A 21,843-nucleotide genomic window follows, 5' to 3' on the forward strand; every position below is an offset into this window, starting at 1 on the left:
ATTTAGCCTTCCTTGTTCTTTTCACCGTGTTACTATCAAAGAAGTAGTCAATGACCACACAATTTAAAAGGCTTTCAAATTGAATTAAAAATAAGACCAATTTATTTGGTCTTATTAGGGCAGGAGATCGACAAAAAAGCCCAGAATGAATGTACACCGTCTATATAAAAGTGAAACTTAAGCATATGTGCCCTGAATGTGAAAGTTAAGTTTGTGTGAGAGAGACTGGCTCAAACTATCTTCTCCCCTCAGCCCTTTTGTATGGGTTATCTGTGGATGTTGTGTAACTCTAGTTGTGCTGTGTGAGTCTCAGACTGCTGTGTGTGACATACCGAAAATGCACTACGCTCATGGACTGAATCTAAAGATGTCAAAATAATATAATAACACTTGCCAGGGAAACAACCAGTCCAGGGTGTCAGTTGGGATAGACTCCGTAAGGATAAGCGGCATAGAAAATACTTTGATGGCTGGATAGATGGACGGACTTATAATAACCAAGTAAATATAATTAATTTACCTTTTTAAAAGTTGTTTGCCCAACAGCATAAACCACTGAATTTAAATGTCATGAATAAACAAACATTTCTCATCACAGTATACACCGCATACTCAGTTATTCAAATGTTCCATAAGGACACTCGGTGAACAAAGCAGCAGTCTAACAAAGAGCCACTTCACCGTCTCCATCTTCCCACTAATCCACAAGCATATATATTATCCCTAAATATTGAATACATCTCTGTAAATGAGGCCCATTGTCGCTGAAGTTAAATTATGAATAAGATTAGTCCGGTGTGTTGCCTGCCACATGCTCTGTTTGTCAGCTGCAATTATCCCCAGCACTCACTCGTAATCTTCTTTGCAATTAGAATTCCAATAACAAATGGAAAAACGTATCCACGCGCACAGAGGAGCAAGAGAGAGAAAGAGAGAGAGAGAGAGATGGGTAAATATTGCACTTCCAGCAGAACACAAAGTACAATACAGCATACGGTAGCCGTGGGAATCTTGCTGGCGTGTCCGGTGTTCAATGCATATGCAATTATCATTAGTGGTATAATGTTAGATAAATAAGGGTACATTGATTTCACAAGTGAAGTAATTGGATGAGGATGATTGCATTAACATATTTTAGATAACAAAATGCAGCAAATTTAATTTTCATCTCATTATCAGGCTTTGATATTGAATCTGATAAGAAACTGTTGGTACATGCATTTTCTATTTGGATGTCATTAATGGTGAAATGTACTGTGTTGAAATAAGTATGTAGTATTAGTTACTACCACACAGTGTATGCAGTGATACAGCAGCTTGGCTGACTTGCTGATATTCTTCAGTCTCATTACTGCATCTGCTGTAATACATTACAGTAATATGTGCTTCAAATGTACAAATATAATAAACCACAATATTATAATATGCATATTTAATATACCTAAATTAAACAGACATTGAGAAGATGCATTCAAAGACGTTAGTATGATATGTCGTACTCTACACTACCCAGTAGTTAGTAATGTTATTCTAATATTCATTGTGACACACAAGCACAAAACTTGATTACTGTAACAACAAGCACAATAATTCCGTCCATAACCCGAGCCAAGCCCCAACGTCACTTCCTGTCCGCCACGGAACACATTTACAACAACACATGTGAGTACAATAATAATGCACTTATAGGTCATTACATTACACTGATGACACATTAGCCACCACAGGAAGTAGTGTGCAGAAAATAAAGTTAAAAAGAAGAATGAAAATGAACTCTTCCAATCTGAGAGTCTACAGCAGGGGTGGGCAGATATTTTGACTCGTGGGCCGCATTGAGTTAACAAAATTGTCCGGGGGGCCAGAACATATATTTAACACACACACACACACACACAGTATTTTATGCTTATAATTTCCCTTGAATTATTTGCCTAATTTTATCTGTAGAAGTGTTATACTGTTGTAGTGTTATCAGCTGCATGTTCTCATGTCCCTTTTTTCAGGAGCACTTTAAACATCAGACCACATCAAACTATGTCATTACATTTTACAGTTTTTTTTATTAAATAAGATCCGACTTGCAAGTCATGTTGCCAGTTTGTATGTTAAGAGTTGAAATATTTAAAAAGCAACTGGTGGGCTGGATTCAAACGCTTGGTGGGCTGCATGTGCCCCCCGGGCCATAGTTTGCCCACCCCAGGTCTACAGTCTGGCTATAATTGTCTTATTTGATACGATATGACGTCTATTATATTGGGTAATATGAGTGAAAAGATGACTATAGGGATGTTATTCCATGTCTAAAGGGCTCTCATAGTGTTACAAAGTGTATTCAGAAGGTCATAAACAGGTTTTCTATGCTCCAACAATGGAAATATTTGATTTAACAATGCAGAATCCTTCTTGAAGGAAATTCACTTTGCATTGTGGTTTTCAAGTGTCAGAACTATGCTAAAGAACGTGCGTGACAACATTGAATTTAAGAAAGAACTCAAAGTAAAGTATGAAGGTAGTGTCTGTTCCACTGGGAGTACAATATAAAGGTTCCTGGTTTAGTCAGGTTGCAGAGGGAGACTCAATCCAGCAAGTGAGGCAGGCCAGTAATTGTACACCACACGTAAAGCAAATGCTTATTCATATAACAATGTTTCTTCAACTGTTGTGAAGATGCTATACGTTTGGATCAGGATATGACGGCGCAAGTAAAATCAGTGTATTTGCATAACAAACAGGGATTCGGAAAGGCAATTAGGGCAGACTTAGATGAACTGTTTGCTTTAAATTTCCAACCAAGTGACAGCAATGGGAGGATTTCTGCCCTGTATTCATCTGCAAATTTTGCACACAAAAGGAAACAAGAAGAAAAAAAACTGCCTGCATGATTAAGCAGTGAACAAAAGGCTACAGTACAATGCTATCAGCTGTCAAAATCAAAGCACTTCTTCTTAGTCTACTACTTTCTTAGTTGGAGGCCTAAGAAAGTCTCTGTTTTCTATTTTTATCTCAGATGAACATCTTTTTGCCGGGCTCTCCAAGCCAGAACCGCAGTTCAATATCCTGCCGTGTATTAAGGGATGAAGCGGAGACAAAGAGATGCAAAGGGAAAACTGAGATTGTTAGAAACATTTTGCACGCCATGTGTAGACGCACGAGTCCACCACCTGTTGAGAAACACCAGAAGAAAAACAGATGAAAAACTAAGAAGGGACACCCTTTCTGTTGTCGGAAAAGGAATCAACAAAAATAAATCAACACAATGTCAGCCTCAATAAGAGCGTGGCTGTTGGCTGAATGTGTCAGAGCGAGGCCCCGTCTGAGGAGATTTAGGCATGAGCCAAAGATGAAATGAAGCCTAACCTCAACAGAGCCTTGTGGTTGTTTGCCTCAGCCTGCTTAGTTAATAAGCACGTGTGTTTGTGTGGGAGTCTTTGTTGTTTATCCATGCATATCTACAGATATACCAAATTGTGTGCATGAATGTGTCAACTGACATGCTGAAAAATATTTAATCCAAGTATGCTCACTCTCTCTGTATGAATGTGTGCGTGCGTATGTGTGAATGGATTTCTCCCTGCATGGACATCTCACCACACATCCCTCCCACAGATCCCGCAGCCTGAGCTCTGTGGTCCAGATTTCCTTAGCAGCCCCTCAGCTACCCATATCCGCCATCTGAACTTAATCCTTTGACATACATCTTGCTAATGAACGAGAGAGAGGAGTGCCAGACCAGACTGCATGCCTACGTCTCGTACGACATACATGCATAGGTGTGTCCTTATAAACGGAAGTCGTAATGTGGTTTAGGATGAAATTAAACCATGAACGTAACCTCAACTAACAGCTGTAGTTGTGTTTTAAAGTGGAAATATAAAAGTGGAAAGCAATCTGTTCCGGAACACTGCTCAACTTGAAACAAAAATGGAATAAAACTACTCCCACTTTGATGGTACATCATGAAAATATAGCATTTAGCTTCTACCCAACAGGAATAACCAAACTCAATAATAGGGACAGAGGGACTAGGGATTGTACAATGTGAATGCAAGTAGGCTTGAATGGATTGTATGGTTGCAATATGAACGGAGTCACCTATTTATGTTTATGTTTATTTAGGCTTTTTATATGTTTTTAGGCTCTTTTCATAGCTTTTATGTGTGGTCTTCAATCATGCACTTTAATTTAGTTGTATCATAACAATGACAACAAAGATATTCTATTCTATTTCTGGTAGACTTTGTGCATTAAGCGTATTAACATTCTTAAAACCAGTTAAAAACAGTTGAAAACTGTAAAAATGTACATTTTGCACCATTGGGTTTTAAAGAGGTTCTAAGTAGAGCCACTTTTATGTGGGACAGTATGTAATTTAGTATGCAATTTACTTCGAACAAGCATTCAACTGTTCAGCAGCTGATCAAAAGTTTAAGACCATAGCTTAAAACAACACTTAACCCCCCCCCCCCCCCCAAAAAAAAAAAATAGGTGGTCCACTGTCATCCACAAGGTTATCCGCTACCTTGAACTGATGTCCACTTTGCTTGCCATTCATCCCCAAATGTACTCAATTGAATTTATATGAGGGGAGTATTTCAGGACGGTCCAAAAGATTGAGGCTAAGTCCTTTCTTAGACGGGAACTGTGAACTGCAGCCTTCTCTTTTGGGAAAATGGCCAGTCATTACCACACAGATGAGGGCCTTCAGTCATGAGGGATGCCCACCTGCAACATCTCCACGTGCTCCATTGTTCTATTGAAGGAAAAAGCAGTCCGGATCATGATGGCACCCATAAAAAAACATCTCAGGTGGGATCTCCTTGTGAAGCCAGTAACATTGAAAGCTATCATGATCATCAAGGTTACATTTTTCCCGCAAACCCTCCACCTTTCAATGTCCCATTGAAAATGTCCCATACATGCTCTCATGCAATGCAAAACTGTCCCAGAGAAAGACAGGAACATTTTTCTGTCTTTGTCATCAAGAGATTATGATACTGAAACTGAAACTGGAAATGAAACTGAATCCACATTTTAAAGGCTGTGGTCTTCAACATTTTGAAATTAACCTCCCACTTCAGACAAAAAAAAAAAAAACTGTCAAAGCTCAGATGAATGCATATTATCACAGGTTAGATCATGTTGCGTCTTTTTTACACGCCCCAATGTCATCTTGTCAGCTTGCCTCGCACTAATAATGTGTAACAGCAGTGTTTGTGTGTGATTTATGGAGCCTGTTGAAAGCAGCTCAGCAAGAGTAAACTCCAACTGTCCCTTTGACTTTTATTCTAACTTTCCTCCTAGTTTTATGTATGGTGTTGCTGTCTATCATAATAATTACTTGCACTGTTTGCAGTTCATTGTAACTTTACGGCTGTCTTTGACTCACATGACACAACCTACAAAACTGACAAATGCTAAGTTTGTATCATTTCCCTGCACAGCCACTGCAAACAATGTTATTTCTGCCGGGGGGGTGCCGGCACTTTTGTGGATAATTTGCACCATCCATGAGATGGGATGAAATCATGATATTTTTTGCAAGACAATATATTTAAAAATAACACCATCATGGAAATCCATCCATTCAATCCATATTTAGAGTTGAATTCTGTAAGAGGTCTAACTCCAATGGGAGTTAGACTTTCAAATAAGCCATACTGTTCTTTATTGGCAGAAAGTGTGGCGGTGGAACTGTGTAAGACCTATAAATGCTCATTGTGGTTTGGCAGAACAGGAAAAGTCAAATAGATGACTGATTGGCATGTTCTCTCCCTTGCTGGAGCAAAGTATAAACCTTTACAACACTCCTAGTCATAATGTAAAGACCAGTTGAAAAATTGCAAGAATTCACATAGAGCACTGTTGGATCATCAAGAGGTTCTAAGGAGGGCTACGGGAGGAAGAAATGGGAGTAAGACTCAAAAGGGGAGGCAAATTATTGCAAACAAACATTAAAATGGGCTGCATGGTGCTAGAGTGGTTAGTGCGCAGGCCTCACAGCTAGGAGACCCGAGTTCCATCCCACCCTCTGCCATCTCTGTGTGGAGTTTGCATGTTCTCCTGTGCATGCGTGGGTTTTCTCCGGGTACTCTGGTTTCTTCCCACATTCCAAAAACATGCTAGGTTAATTGGCGACTCCAAATTGTCCATAGGTATGAATGTGAGTGTGAATGGTTGTTTGTCTATATGTGCCCTGTGATTGGCTGGCAACCAGGGTGTACCCCCGCCTCTTGCCCCAAGACAGCTGGGATAGGCTCCAACATCCCTGCGCCCTTCGTGAGGACAAGCGATAGAAAATGAATGAATGAAAAAAATTTAAATGCAATAGGCTGACCATTGGTGGTGGATTCAATAGCCACATATACATGGACCCAAATATTCCAATTGCATTCGGTTCATTTGCTCAAACGGAAAGAATGTAACCTTTGTATTCACCTCATTCCGAAAGAAAAGTGCCAATCTGAATGAATATATAATCAGATTCACAGGGGTGGAATATTCCTTTCCCCAATCCGATTGAGGTATCTTGTACCTGCTCAAAGTTGTTCTTCTTCGTCATGTTTTCTTTCAAATTAAATTAAATTAAATTAAATTAAATTAAATTAAATTAAATTAATATTAGCAAGATTGAATTTGATCTTTTCCTGTTTAAATTTATCCCGGGTGCGTTCTTTCAGCGCATGCTCAGATATGATGTAACACGACAGCTCGAGACGTTCTTCAGTTTTAAAAATGGAGGCGAGCAATCGGCACTGGACTGCTGCGGAAAGTTTGTTTTTGACTGCATGAACAAAAAACTGGCAATACAGAGTTATTCCAACATGAAAGAAAAACTGAGGGAAGTCGGTATCACGTGATGTTGATGTTTACGTTTTACTGGGCATGCCCCATTGACTATTCTGTTTGATTATAGCGGTGCATGTAGACAGAATATTGGAATATTCCTTACCATGTAAACCATTGTTTTTGGAAAAGCAATTTGGAAAGATTCCATTCGGAAAGAGAAAAAAACTCCTCATGTAAACGTGGCTAATGTCATGATTTCTTGATGGCAAAGGCAAAACAGATTTCTCTCTTTAAATGCAGTGAGGGTTGGACCCAGTTCGTCATTTGAAACCTATTCAAAGATCCTGAGGGTTATTGAACAAAAGTGGTAGACCCCTCCAACAAAATTCACCGGCCCTGAGCCGAAGGATCCGATTGGCTGCCCATCAAGACACATGACCATCATTGACCCAAATGAAGAATGCTACTGGTGCTGAGTGCAGTCCGGTAATGATCAGACTGCATCTGCGAGACAAACGTTTTAAGAACAAAAAAACTTCTTCAAAGGCCTTGTGTCCTTCAACACCACACCATCGCCTGTTTGAAATTTTCACGAGAGCAGCATTTTTTTTAACTTCCAGATAAGAAAAAAATGTAACCTTGACGGCCATGATGACTTTCAATGTTACTGGCATGACAAGGAGATCCCACCTGAGATGTTTTCCACCCGGCACAGTGGAGGGGGCTGCTTTTTTCCTTCAATGAAACAATGAAGCTTCAGGTTGTGCAAGCAGCTGGCAATGTGAAGATGTCGCATGGGGGGCATCTTTCATGCCTGAAGGCCCACCTGACAAATGACTTCTTCCAGAGGGGGGAACAAAAAAAAAACACTTTTTTGGACCATTCTGCATGTTTCCCTGATCTCAATCCAAGTGAAAATAGGCATCATTTTCCAGACAACGGATGCCCACTGTGACGGCATCTTCACTAATCCCACCAAGCATACCCAAACCAACTAATATTGCTTTGTGTGGGTTTCTAACCTATGGTGTTGTAACAGTTTTATGGCAGATGGAGGAATGAGAAAGAACAGAAATATGAAAGGAAGCGATTGGGGTAGCCATGTGTGTATATCACATGCCACTCTTTGCAAGCTTTCAATCAAGATGTAATTTACAAGCCTGGGTTTTTGTTACCGCATTTTATCGCCTACAGGCCTGTGAGCAGGGGCTTTTATTTGGCAGGAGCTTAAAGTCAAGCGGTAACAAGTTGGGATTTTTTTTTGTACTTGGCTGCCGTTTCCGACTGCAAAGGTTTTTGTGCGTTTTTCCTGACCACGACGTGGGAGGAGACGGGAGGCAAGTGGGGCTGGTAGACGTGAAGGTTCAGGAAAGGAGTGGTGGGGGGGGGTGAAGCAAACAGAGCAGTACGGAGGTAGACAGACAGAGGAATAAAAGATGAAGAGGATAGTTTAATCTGAGCACAAGGGGGCTTAAAGCAGGTTTGGAAGGTGAACAAAATGCAATAAACTATCAAAGAGAGTTTGTAACAATTGCTTTTTTGTATTTCAACTTTGCTGTGATTTATTGGTTGGTGGATTTCCTGGGTTAAGCAGCTCATCTTCTACTCCACCCACTGACTTCAATTACCCTGCACAAGAGAGGGCTTAGTGCAATAGTGTTAAAAATGAAGTCAAGAGATAAATCAGCTTGTCTGTTCCCATATCAAACAACCCACGATAGCTCACCCTCACATCCTACAATGTTTATCTCTCTGGGGAGCAAATGGAAGCATAACGTGTTTGTAAAGATCATCTCGCTGGAGGAGTGGAAAATAAACGACACTGCTATGAAAAAGATCAGCAGTGAATTGAAATGGGTTTTTTTTGTTATTTTTTAAAGATGGTGAATCATGCCAAAGGGACATGACGCTTTCTTTGACTCAATCGCACTTCAAAGTCACACTAGCATAACATTCTCATCTGAAAGGCTGACACTCGAGTGGAGTGAATTTGAAGAAAGGTGGTAAGTGCTTGTCATTTTTATGAAAGTCTCAATTAGAAAAAATCCAAAGCCTTAAAATATGTTTATAAAATATACTTCACTGTGTACACCTGCAGAATCTCATGAGATCCAATATGCATTGTGTACCTATTTATCAGCAATGGAGATACTGCATGGTGGACTGAGTGGTTAGCACGTTGGCCTCACAGCTAGGAGACCCGAGTTCAATCCCACTCTCTGCCATCTCTGTGTGGAGTTTGCATGTTCTCCCCGTGCATGCGTGGGTTTTCTCCGGGTACTCCGGTTTCCTCCCACATTCCAAAAACATGCTAGGTTAATTGGCCACTCCAAATTGTCCATAGGTATGAATGTGAGTGTGAATGGTTGTTTGTCTATATGTGCCCTGTGATTGGCTGGCGACCAGTCCTCTCGCCTGCTGACAGCTCCAGCACCCCTCGTGAGGATAAGCGGTAGAAAATGAACGAATGAATGGAGATATTTTAAACGAGGGAATTTATGCATCCATCCATTTTCAGTACCGCTTATCCTAACAAGGGTCGCGGGGGGTACTGGAGCCAATCCCAGCTGTCTTCGGGTGAGAGGCGGGGTACACCCTGGACTGGTCACCAGCCAATCACAGGGCACATATAGACAAACAACCATTCACACTCACATTCATACCTATGGACAATTTGGAGTCGCCAATTAACCTAGCATGTTTTTGGAATGTGGGAGGAAACCGGAGTACCCGGAGAAAACCCACGCATGCACAGGGAGAACATGCAAACTCCACACAGAGATGCCTGAGCGTGGAATCGAACCCAGGTCCCCTAGATGAGAAATCTTATGATATAATTATCGTATATGCTGTAACAAATGTGTGACTCATTCATTTCAGGTAGTAATAATGTATAACCAATTAGTACATAAAATCAGCAAAATTCATAGTGTGATGGGGAATTTAAAAACCCAGTTTCGACTTGAACGTATCAATCAAACCATGCTTGGTCGAAATCAACCTTTTTTACGTATTTTTGCTCAAAACCTTACAACTATTATCCAAGATTGTGGAAAATTGCTTTATTAAAAGAAAGTGAAACCTATTAACCTTGCTGTGGTAAGGCGGATATCCATGTTTTGAAGGACACTCGATACAAAACTTCACCTTACCCAGCCTTATCCTGCTAGGTGAGATCTTGTCTAGAATGCCTGTATTTGTTCCATTTTCAGCAAATCACGCTGACCAGGGCAAACTTCTTGCTGAAGGGCCTGGACAAATTTGTGTGCTTCATGGGCACATTACCAGCTTCCACCAGTTGGAATTATTGCATGTTTGGTAGGGGATCATTTACAATCTTTATTTGATATTGCGTTTACTGTTTATCTGTTTAAACTGTTTATTGGGGATGTTAATTAATTTGTTCAATTATGAATTAATTATATTAATTGGGATGAGTGAATTTCCGCAAATTAGGATTCCTTATTCATGAATGTAATATTTTCATAATTACAGAAAACCTGTAGCTTGTAGAAAACCTGCTGATGACTCCCTAAATATTTTTTAACATCATTAGAGCCCTCTACACCTAAAATAACACCCACATAATATAGTATAGTCGTACAATGAAGTAGAAATAATAAAAAAAAAAGATATTCATTCATTCATTCATTTTCTACCGCTTATCCTTACGAGGGTCGTGGGGGTGCTGGAGTCTATCCCAGCTGTCTTTGGGCAAGAGGCGGGGTACACCCTGGACTGGTGGCCAGCCAATCACAGGGCACATATAGACAAACAACCATTCACACTCACATTCATACCTATGGACAATTTGGAGTCACTAATTAACCTAGCATGTTTTTGGAATGTGGGAGGAAACTGGAGTACCCGGAGAAAACCCACGCATGCACGGGGAGGACATGCAAACTCCACACAGAGATGGCCGAGGGTGGGATTGAACTCTGGTCTCTTAGCTGTGAGGCCTGCGCGCTAACCACTCCTCTGCCATGCAGCCTATAAGCCATTTAAGCAAGCTTAAATGTATTTGTGTGTGTTGTTATAAATGTGTTCCGGTCCTTCAGGAGCTCAGTGGCGGGTGGACAGGAAGTGATGTCAGGGGTTCAGAGTTGAGTACCGCAACAGTAGCTTGTAGTTTTATTAGGTTTAATCAGGTCAGCTGCAGTAACAGGCATGCCGGGTGTTAGTGGAAGACGGAACGGCAGATAAAAAGTGAGCTGTATAGAACTGAGGGGGAGAAAAAGACGGCAGAGGGCAACAAAGTGAAAAACATGATTAAAGAGATGGGGACAGAGGACAGAAGATGGATGGAAACGAGGAGAAACAGGAAGGAAGCTAGAGAGACACCCATTTGGGAAATGTCAGAAAAAGGCACAGTGGAGAAACGTGAAAAATGGCAGACAGAAAGACATTTGGCTCAGGGATCAGTTGGCTCTTTCTCTGTAAACTGTTTCATTAATGGCTGGCTACTTCTCTGGAAAGACTTCAAACCAATTGAGACCTCAGCTCTGCCTTCGTACCTCTTATCAAACAGATTGCTGATGCGATCCAAACAAACGCCGCATATGTACATAAAAGGGACCCGGCATAGACCACCAAGGTAAATATTTTCCCTGCTGTCCCGCTTTTCCAAGAGATGTGTACATATTTGTTTTGGAAATGTTTTCATTGGCTCCCATCTCATAGGGCGAGATGTATAATTAAGTCCTCATAATTTGGCACAAAAAAAGTAGTCTATGTGATTTTAGGGAGGAAGTAGCTTTGAGGTATCGGTGGGGTTTGTTTGGACAAAGTAGCAGTGAATACACAGTGGCTATACAGTATAGAGTGGAGGCCAGGTTGGCATTATTAATCCGAAAGATACTCTAACCAAATCAGTTTTCCCATATGAATTTTTGGAAATCAATTTCATCCATTCAGGACACCAACAAATTTTAGCACAAGATATTTTTGGAGAAAACAATCTGAAATGGGGCTAAACGGCGGTCGAGTGGTTACCATACAGGCTTAACAGCTGGGAGACCCGAGTTCAATTCCATTTCTGTGTGGAGTTTGCATGTTCTCCCCGTGCATGCCTGGGTTTTCTCCAGGTACTCTGGTTTCCTCCCACATTCCAAAAACATGCTAGGTTAATTGGCCACTCCAAATTGTCCATAGGTATGAATGTGAGTGTGAATGGTTGTTTGTCTATATGTGCCCTGTGATTGGCTGGCAACCAGTCCAGGGTGTACCCCGCCCGAAGACAGCTGGGATAGGCCACCATGCCCCTCCCCCCCGTGACCCTTGTGAGGATAAGAGCGGTAGAAAATGAATGAATGAATTCAATTCATCTCAGTTTATTGAACCTCTCTTTCCCGTTGGATCATTTACTTCCACGGTCCCCCATGCCACAATGTCACTTTTACTCCCCAAGTTGTCGCCTCCTCAATTTCTAAAGTAAACATGACTTAATGCCATATCTATATGACATGTCTATATGTGCCCTGTGATTGGCTGGCAACCAGTCCAGGGTGTACCCCGACTCTCACCCGAAGACAGCCGGGATAGGCTCCAACACCCCCACGACCCTCGTGAGGATAAGCAGTAGAAAATGAATGAATGAACAATCTGAAATGCACTTAAATGACAGATAAAAGGACGAAATGAACATTGAATGTGAGGCAGTGACATCCACAGAGACGACACCTTCATGTTTAGTCATGGCTGATGTGTTGGATTAAATCAGGGGTCGGGAACCTTTTTGGCTACAAGAGCCATGAAGACCAGATATTTTAAAATGTGTATCTGTGAGAGCCATATACATTTTTTTAAACATTGAATGCAATAAAATGTGTGCATTTTTATGTAAGACCAACAGTTTTAGATATAATGGGCTCTAATTACATAGACCAGGCACACTACCCCACGCCAAGGGGGTGTGGCCAGCACACTTTTGTGAGCAGCGCAGTGTCCAATAATAAATCAAATACTTGCTGCCATTAATGCAACTTCTGCTGCTGCATGGTTTTGCACCGTACTCCGTACTTGTATTTCATTCTTTTGGCCATCTTTGCCAGAAGGCTTGGTTCTGCAGCTTTAGCTAGGTGACTATTTGACTAAAGGAGGAAAGTTTACATTTACATCTTAATGACCGAGGTACACTACCGTATTACCCAGTAATAATCAAGTTTTGGTGTTTGACCTGGAAAATATCATCAGGAAAGATAGATATGGTCGGCCGTATTACAGTAGAAAATAGATGGACGGATTAAAATGCATAAGAAAGTTGTTGATTTTTAATATTTTTAACAGTTATTTCTGTGATGTTTACTTTAAAATGTTAACAAACATACATTTTTATTGTGGTAAATGCTTGAGAGCCAGATACAGTCATCAAAAGAGCCCTACCTGGCTCCCGAGCCATAGGTTCCCTACCTCTGGATTAAATGGTGTTTCTCAACGTAGCATATACTGTACACTAAGTGGACTGTATGACTGAGAGGAGGGCTCACACTGTTCATGCCATTGTTCTATGGAACAAAAGCGCTACGATGCTGAAATCTGTGGAGGTGAGGAAAACAGACATTTTAATTTACTGTGTGATTACTTATTATTGTCCCAGGCCTTTACTGCCTGACCGATAAATCTTGTCACGTTTTAATCTCGCGGGATTTGTATTGTGCGGTCTGTATCCCGCTTGTTCGTCCATTTGTAGTGGTAGTCACTAGTGGTGGGCAAAACAGTTCACTCAGTAAAAAGATCAGTTCATTTCTGTCAATTGTTCGTTAGCCTGTGATCCCCCCCCCCGTGCATAGACCCCGTCAGCCATGTTGAGTCGGTCCGTTCACTCATGTTCACGTTCGTTCCGAATCATGAATTAACGGCTGACGAGTGTTGGTCAATCGCTCGGTCTCTGTCTTTCAGTCAGCTAACCCGCAGATAGCCTCACCCTGCAAAAGGAACAGTGAACCGACTCTCCAGCCAATCTAAAAAAAAGCATTTGCAACTGAACGCACTGAACGAGTATTTCAGGGGCGGTGACCTCGTTCATCCCATTCACAAAAAATAACTAGTTCTTTTGACTCGTTCGTTCATGACCGACACACCACTAGTCACACTGTACTAATAGTCAATGTCGTCATAGTTTGGTAATGCTAATGGTTTCATTCATTTTGAACATGCATACAGGTTACAATGGAATTTATCTCAGGTGCAATTCACAGGAGTCGGAAGAAGCAAAGCATATTTAATCCTACACTCGCTGTTTCACATCAATTTCAATGCATTTGTTGGCTTCCTGCATTACAAATTGTATACACATAAGAATATTTTGCTGCCGTTTACAATTCTGTATAAAAATAAAAAAAACTTTTCCAGCACAGTTTGTTTACTACAACTGTATTCATCAAGTACCTCCATAGGGTATCTAATGTTAAAAGTATTATCTATACACAGCCACACACAAGCCAGTACATATTTTCCAGTCCTCTCTTGAAATGTTTTCACACCAAAAAACTCCTGACTTGGAGTTTATGTGGTTTGAAAGGTGTGACAGTAAAGGAGAGAAATCTGCCTTTTTAAGTTTTACACCCGCAATGAGCCAAAAAAAAAAGAAAAAAAAAAAGAAAGTGGAAAAGTAGGACGTGACAGCCATCATGTAAGCCAAAACATGAAACTGTTTGAAGACACAAAAGGTGCATTTATGCATGGAGAACATTATCTCATTACCCCGTTTACTTCCAAATCTCTCTGAGGGTGTATATGGTTCTTTTTTTCTCTCTCTCTCTCACTCTCTCGCTCTAAAACCACATCCGACTCAGCATGGCTCTCGTCTTCGTTTCAGACCCCAACTGAGCACCATCTGTCTGGGTAGGCTGCCGCAGCTTTTCTGGTTAAGTGTAGAACACAAGTTGGTGCTCTAACCCTGTAATGCAGTCACTGGCAGCTAAATATAGGCTCAGGGTTTGGTTCAATCTGCATACATGGAAAAATGATGGGAATAGATTCCAGTTTGCTGTAATTTACCTAAAAGACATTTAATGTTTCTAAATATATATTTTACTTAGACATGAGCCAAAGAGCTTCACATGGTTTAGCTTTGCAGTCCGTCAGTTCATTGTTAGCCTCCAAATGATTGAAATGTACGCTGATAAATCCACTATATTGGATCTTTTTTGGCTCTGTATTGATAAACAGTTATTAAATGCAAAATATATATACATTTAATTGATCTGAGTGCTTCATATCTGCAGGTGGGTGGAAAGAAAACTAATCCATGCTAGGCGTGTGGGAGTACTTCTGCATTGCAAAGTCCTACAACCACGTGCAATGTCTGCAAAAGACAATTTCAAGGGATGGTGCATTCAATAACACGCATTTAATACGTCCTCTGAGGACCAAAGACAAATATCCATAAGAACAAAAAGAGATTTGGACGACTATGTTGGTTTTTCAGCAGTGGTGGACAAGTAGTAAACTGAGAGACGGGGCAGCAACATCATCCTTCTCAGGAATTAGTGTTTTTGCTTGTCTGCACGCCAACAACAAAGCTGCATTGTCAAATCTTCCCACTCAACACCCAGAACGGTGTTGCTGGGTGGATGAATAAAATACTGTTCCCGTGTGGATGGACCCTTAGGTAGAATTAGGCGTGAGAGTGCTCTACTGGGGTAATATACGCCATACCATCATTGTGTCATTGATTAAGGGCTGCATCACCAACAGTGATGATTCCCTTCAGGGCAAACCAGGTCATCAGACAAAGTCTAAGTAACAAGAGAACCCATCACTCCCTTTTTATGATAAAAAAAAAAAACACAGCAACTGAACTTTTAACATAAAAGAAAGCTCTACCCCCACAGAGTACGAAGACAACATACAGAGTGGAAGATTTAGTGAGAAGATATGAAAAGAGAAATGACAGCATACGGGATGTCTGAAATGAAAACACGGGGATAAATGCGAGTGGGAAGAGGGGAGGGAAAATGGTATTGAGATCAGAAGAAATCATGAGCTGCCCTTTTAGAGTGGAGCTGGATTGACTATTTGAGGAAAAGTTTGCCTGATTGCACTGAAAAGAGTGGAGTGGGTGCTAAAAGCTTGCTAAAACTTCACACTTGACAGTCTAGCATAACAGGACAGTCCAAAGTCTATATATTATGGATATGTTTTCATTTTTATCTGTTTAGTGTTGATTATCACCTACAGGGGAAAAAATGAAAATAAGTCTCCTCCTTACATTTAAATATATGTAGTTGCAGTATGCTGTGCATTATGTACTGTATACATACAAACTTAATCATTCAGTTAGGATTTCATTAGCCACGTATACATGGACCCAAATATCCCAATTGCATTTGGTTTATTTGCTCAAACGGAAAGAATGTAACCTTTGTATACACCTCACCACCAAAGAAAAGTGCCAATCCAAATGAATATATAATCAAGGGTGGAATATTCCTTTCTTATTCCGTTCTTCGTCGTGTTTTTCTTCTTCTGTTTGTTTATTGGCGGTTTCGTGTGCATCCGCCATCTGTGGAACAGAATCTTAACCCTTCTATACTTTATTCACAAGTCCAGTTTATTAAAAAAGAAAATATATATGAAACATGTCCCAAGTTTAATTATAAAATATTAGCAAGATTGAATTTGATCCTTTCCTGTTTAAATTTATCCCGGGTGCGTTCTTTCAGCGCATGCTCAGATATGACGTAACACGCAGCTCGAGACGTTCTTCAGATTTAAAAATGGAGGCGAGCAATCGGCACTGGACCGCTGTGGAAAGTTTGTTTTTGATCCAAACTAAATTTCAAGACTGGACGAATGAAAAACTCCTAATACGGAGTTTTTCCAACAAGTGAAAGAAAAACTCAGGATGAATAAAATAATCTCGAATAAAAACATCTTGTGATGTTGATGTTTACGTTTTACTGGGCATGCCCCTTTGACTATTCTGTTTGATTATAGCGGCGCATGTAGACAGGATATTGGAATAAGTTTTTGGAAAGATTCCATTCGGAAAGAGGAAAACCCCTCATGTAAACGTGGCTACTGCAGCACAACAGCAAACCACCACCACACAACACAAAGCTTTCTTCCATGCCCAAAGACAAAAATCACACAGAGAAATTGGCATCCATCGCGGTAGGGACACTTTGTCATTATGTCGTAAAGAGAAGTGAAGCATGATCGCAAACACTGTCGGAAACAAACAACACTTGGAGGGGGAACAGTGTGTACCAACCCGGCTACACGTTGAGTCGAAGAAGCCAACTCAAATTGAAGACGTTCATACTAAATGGTAAACTGGTAGACTGGTAGACGCCCGTCTCTATTCCACTGAATACAGCTTTCATCCATCGAGACCTAACTATATTATGGCCATAAATCCACAATACTGACTGTAAATTAACACCATGTTTAGCCAATAAATTTGGCCGGTGGTCGTGACTAAAATGTTCAACGTTAAATTCAAAACACGAGTCCTCAATTTGAACTCAACATATTGTTTTAAATGTGTATCGGACTACACGACTCCAGAGGGAGCATTTGAGCGAAAAGATTTGTCACTCGATTGGAGGGCTTTCAGAATTTAATATGCACACAAAAAATAAAAAATAAATATAGCAGTTAGCCATATAATACGCTTAAATGTTTGACATACTGCAGAATTCAGCATATATCATTTAGCAATCATTCTGTCTAATACTCACTTTTCCCAGTGCTGGTGTTGGTCTGTTTGAACTCCCGATGGAAACATCTGGTTCCTTAATGTCCACCAGGCAGGCGGCGAGTAGCGAGTGCTGTTCGTCTGCTACATAGTCCTGGATGTGGTGTGCATGTATTGCTCAACAGAGCTGCCTCTGTCTGGAAGTGACAATGGAGAATAAAGAAAGTGAAGCCAAAGTGAAGTTAGTATGTCACTGTGGATTTGCCTTGACATGCCAACAAATGGCCATATGTTCCATTGTTAATATAAAACATCAATTGCAGCTGCTCCATCACAAGTTGAGGTGATATAGCGACCGCATGCACTGTCAAATTGGCCCTGGTAAAGCAGCTGTACTCACACTCGGCCATTTGAATCTCGCTTGAAAACCTAAAGTCCAGCATGTTTGGCTAGTTTTTGGCTAGTCTGACCAGCTTTCGGTATTGGTACACTTCCCATCTTTCTGGCGCGGTTGGAAAATATGTCACAATATTTTGCAGTATGCACCTTGCAATCTTAAACTCAGTGGGCACAATCGTGCATCAGTCATCATATGTTTGAAATATTAAAGAAAAAACATGATATAAAAAAAATGTTAAACTCAACAGCAGACGATACAATTTATAATATTTTTCAAGTACATCACAAAGCTGAGATGCAGTTTTATTCTTGAAATATATACACCAGGGGTGGGCAAACTTTTTGACTTGTGTTAACAAAATTGCACGGGGGGCCAGAACATATATTTAACACACACACAAACACTATTTTACGCTTATAATTCTAACAGTCAGCCTTGAATTATTAGCCTAATTTTATTTGTAAAAGTGTAATACTATCAGCTGTATGTTCTCATGTCCCTTTTTTTAGGAACACTTTAAACATCAGACCACATCAAACTATGTAAGTGAATTTTACATTTTTGTTGATCTTTCTTTTTTTTTTTTACTGAATAAGACATGTTAAAAGTTGAAACACTTCGAAAGTAACTGGCGGGCCAGATTCAAACGCTTGGTGGGCTTACATTCATTCTTTTTTTATTACGTCGACCTTGTTTGGACAAGTTTGGACACTCCTGAATCAAACCGCAGGTTTTTAATGATAGCCAACACCTTGCACAAGACAAGTAAACACAAACAAGACTCAAAATAATCCAGAAAGTCAATAAAATTGCAGGTGTATCACAGAGTACCTGATGGCACAAGTAAACATGCCAAATCATGCATGCTCAGTGTGAACGCAGGCCAGCAGGGTCTATCTAAACGAGGCAAGGGCAATTGTACCCAATTTCCAGCACGGCTGGAATGGCCGAGTGCGAGTAGACGCTCAAAAAGCCCGTGTTGAAATTAGTTTTCACACGTGGAGGGGGGAAAAAATATCACATTTATATAGCGCTTTTCTCAGTACCCAAAGACGCTGAAAGACCTTTTAGTTTGGAACAAACTCCACTTCGTTTTACACCTTGGTGTGTTTCATTTGGTCAGGTGTGAACACAGTAATCAAACCCAGGTGCGGTACGATGATCTGGGTGGTCTTGCTACACTTCCATCCTAAACTGGCATAATGATGTTGGAACTACAGGTAGTACACAGATGAAAATGAAGCAAGTTGTTTTCATGTAAAGGAGGGTAATTTCTGCGAGATTAAGCACAGTCACCAATGTGATGATGCATTTATTTTTGGTAATGTTTTCAGGATTGACTGGCCAAGTTCCGAAGAACAACAGGTCAATCATGATTGACGGGTTAAACCAATACATTTATAATCCGTATAATCTGCCCAGGACGACAAACTGCCCGTGTCCACGTCATAAAATGGCATATTCTGGTGCGCTAGCTCTTTATTTAACGGGAGCGAATCATGAGCTATGAAAAAACTCACAACGAGCTTGTCAACCTGTGTCATCTTACAAAGAACACTAAAATCATCACAAAGCAATTTAGCACTCAAAAAGTACTGTATAATGGAAAATACGAATATGACTTTAAAATAAAAAAGCACTTATTTCAAACCTCATCCCATAATGCATTTCGTCCCAGCAAAGCATTCCATTGGTTGATGCTGTTGAGGCGCTGCAACAATGTCAGCCTCACTCTGGGCCCCTCTGGCTTCCTCTGGTGGACAGAGGCCAGCGCCACAGCAGCAACAACCAATGAAATGCATTGCTGGGATGACGTTAAAATACAAATGGTATGGAACCATTTCCACACTAAATGAGGGATGACTGTAATAAACTAAGTCACTCAGTGATACAATTCAGGCTAAACGTGGAGCATTTGGTAGTCCAGTGTTGGGTGTTGGCTGAGGTCTGAGCTCCACTGACTGCCATTTAGTGTGCCACTTAGTGTTCTTGTAGGTATTAGAAGAAAACAAAATGGATTAAAAATAAAATGGTGCAGCGTAGTTTAGTATTTGTATTTCAACATGTAGCGTCTGCCAAGTTCATTTACTGAGGTGAACTTTTGGGTAGCTTCCATGTAAGTGGAGGCTTTGTTGACAGGAAAACAACAACATCGACATGTGTTCAGCTACCTTATGTAAATAAAGGCTTTAAAAGAATGTTCTCAACCAAGATTTTCTTTTTTTTTCCCACATCTGAAGACTGATTTCTGGAGATGACAGGAAGTACAGCGGTTTCCACTCTGAAGCCCTTCATTAGAGGTGGCTCCCTCTCGCCAGCCTTTGGTTTGGTTCAAAGGTCAAGCCGTCTAAGCCTGCTCGTTTCACTCCCCGTGGTTAGATTTGCCCTTTCACACATGTGTGTCATTACACATAACTTGGCACTATGACACATTCTTGTTAGTGAAATTAGATTTAAAGCTGTGAAGTGGCCGTCTTTAAACAACAACAAAAAAGAAAGTTTGAAACTTTAAATGTTGGTTGTGTTGAGGCTGCCATGTGTTTATGGTTCTACTTTTAGCTTTTAATACTCACTTGTGTTTCTAGGGTAGGTTGGGTGTAACCAAAATAAAATCAACAAACAACAAAGTTGACATTTAGACGTTAAAGTGATTTATATGAGAATGCTAGAAACAACGCAGAAGAAATGAAGAATTAAAAGAATTGTCAAATTCAGTCTGTGCGGTACGGATCGATAAATAGATATGATGAGTTTCTCAATAGTATTTCAAAAACATTTCTGTTTCTAACCATATCTAATGGAACGTCTCAGTTTTACATAAAATAAATAAACGGCCAAACAAAGCCAACGCCTTTGAGTCTCCACTAATAAGTGGCTGGCTTTCGCCAAGCTGCCTCTCTGGTGTCTATTTATCGACAAGGCCGAACTGACCACTGCCTGAGTTTTTGTTGACGCAGCTTATGGTGCTATTTTGTGCTAGCCACACCGCAGTAAGTAATAACTATGTTTGCACAAGATAGATGGAGAGGATAGCCTTTGTTGACAGAAATCAGCTTTGAGACAAGTCACTGAAAGAGACACATTTGAACGACAATACTGGTGATTTCCCAAACAGCCCTGCTGGTTACATGCAATTCCATGCTGGATCTCAACCGTCTGCATGGGACAAAAACGTGGGGTCAATCTGCAGGGTAAAGGGCATCAGCATTATTTGAATCACATTTATTTAAAACACAGTTTGGAAAAGTGTACGCTCTTGTTGGTGCTGACACGACCACAATCTGGGACAAACGTGCTGCTTATATAAATGATCAAATACTGTAAAGCATAAAATAGTCATACATCACTTTGTTTTGTTTATACTTCTGATTTTTCCATGTTTTTAACTCATACCCCGTGTTCAAATGTCCCCAAAACAAGTCGAAATTTGGAAACTAAACACATTAACCCCGGTGCCAGGAGGGAGTGAACAAAGTAGAAGAAGGAATCTTATCCAATGTTCCGGACATTGCAGCCAAAACTCTCTTTGCTGTACAAACCACGAGCTGCCAAGAGCTTAAGTCCAAACCAAATAGTACAACACCACGAATGACCTCTACTGGTGGACTCTTATAGTATGTTGTAATGCAAACAGATGGGATTTCTCTACTTTCTATTAGCTGGTGTTCTGACTTGATTGGCAATAAATGTGGTTGATAAGGCGTAACAAAAGCTTGACTTGAAAACAAGATGCAGTGATGACAATGTTGTAAAAGTCATGAATATGATTTGAGAGGCAGGAAAGGGTGTGCAGACACTTCCTGTCTTCAGAATGCGTGATTCTGGGGATGCATAATGCATTAGATTAGCATAAAATCAACCCCAAATTGAGCTAGAGCGACATCAAATTCAACACAGTTTTTTTTTTTTTTTTTTTTAAAGACAACAGCTATACAGTTACTATATCGCTGTTCGGATTTTGCTCCCTCTCTACAATGCTTTAAAACATAATAATAATTGTTTCATGGTTGAC

At 40.5% G+C, this 21,843-nt stretch overlaps 2 protein-coding genes across 2 annotated transcripts in view; both read right to left on the bottom strand.

Annotated features, from left to right (window-relative positions):
- cntfr (ciliary neurotrophic factor receptor) overlaps window positions 1–17,996 on the bottom strand; it is a 229,259-nt gene extending 211,263 nt beyond the window's left edge. The window contains exon 1 of the mRNA XM_058050882.1: window positions 17,475–17,996. The gene's annotated coding sequence lies outside the window, so the exon portion shown is untranslated. The remainder of the gene's footprint in view (window positions 1–17,474) is intronic.
- LOC131104002 (uncharacterized) overlaps window positions 17,579–21,843 on the bottom strand; it is a 42,463-nt gene continuing 38,198 nt past the window's right edge. Inside the window, exon 2 of the mRNA XM_058050657.1 lies at window positions 17,579–17,628. The gene's annotated coding sequence lies outside the window, so the exon portion shown is untranslated. The remainder of the gene's footprint in view (window positions 17,629–21,843) is intronic.

Source organism: Doryrhamphus excisus, chromosome 2, assembly GCF_030265055.1.
Source record: "Doryrhamphus excisus isolate RoL2022-K1 chromosome 2, RoL_Dexc_1.0, whole genome shotgun sequence".
Lineage (NCBI taxonomy): Eukaryota > Metazoa > Chordata > Actinopteri > Syngnathiformes > Syngnathidae > Doryrhamphus > Doryrhamphus excisus.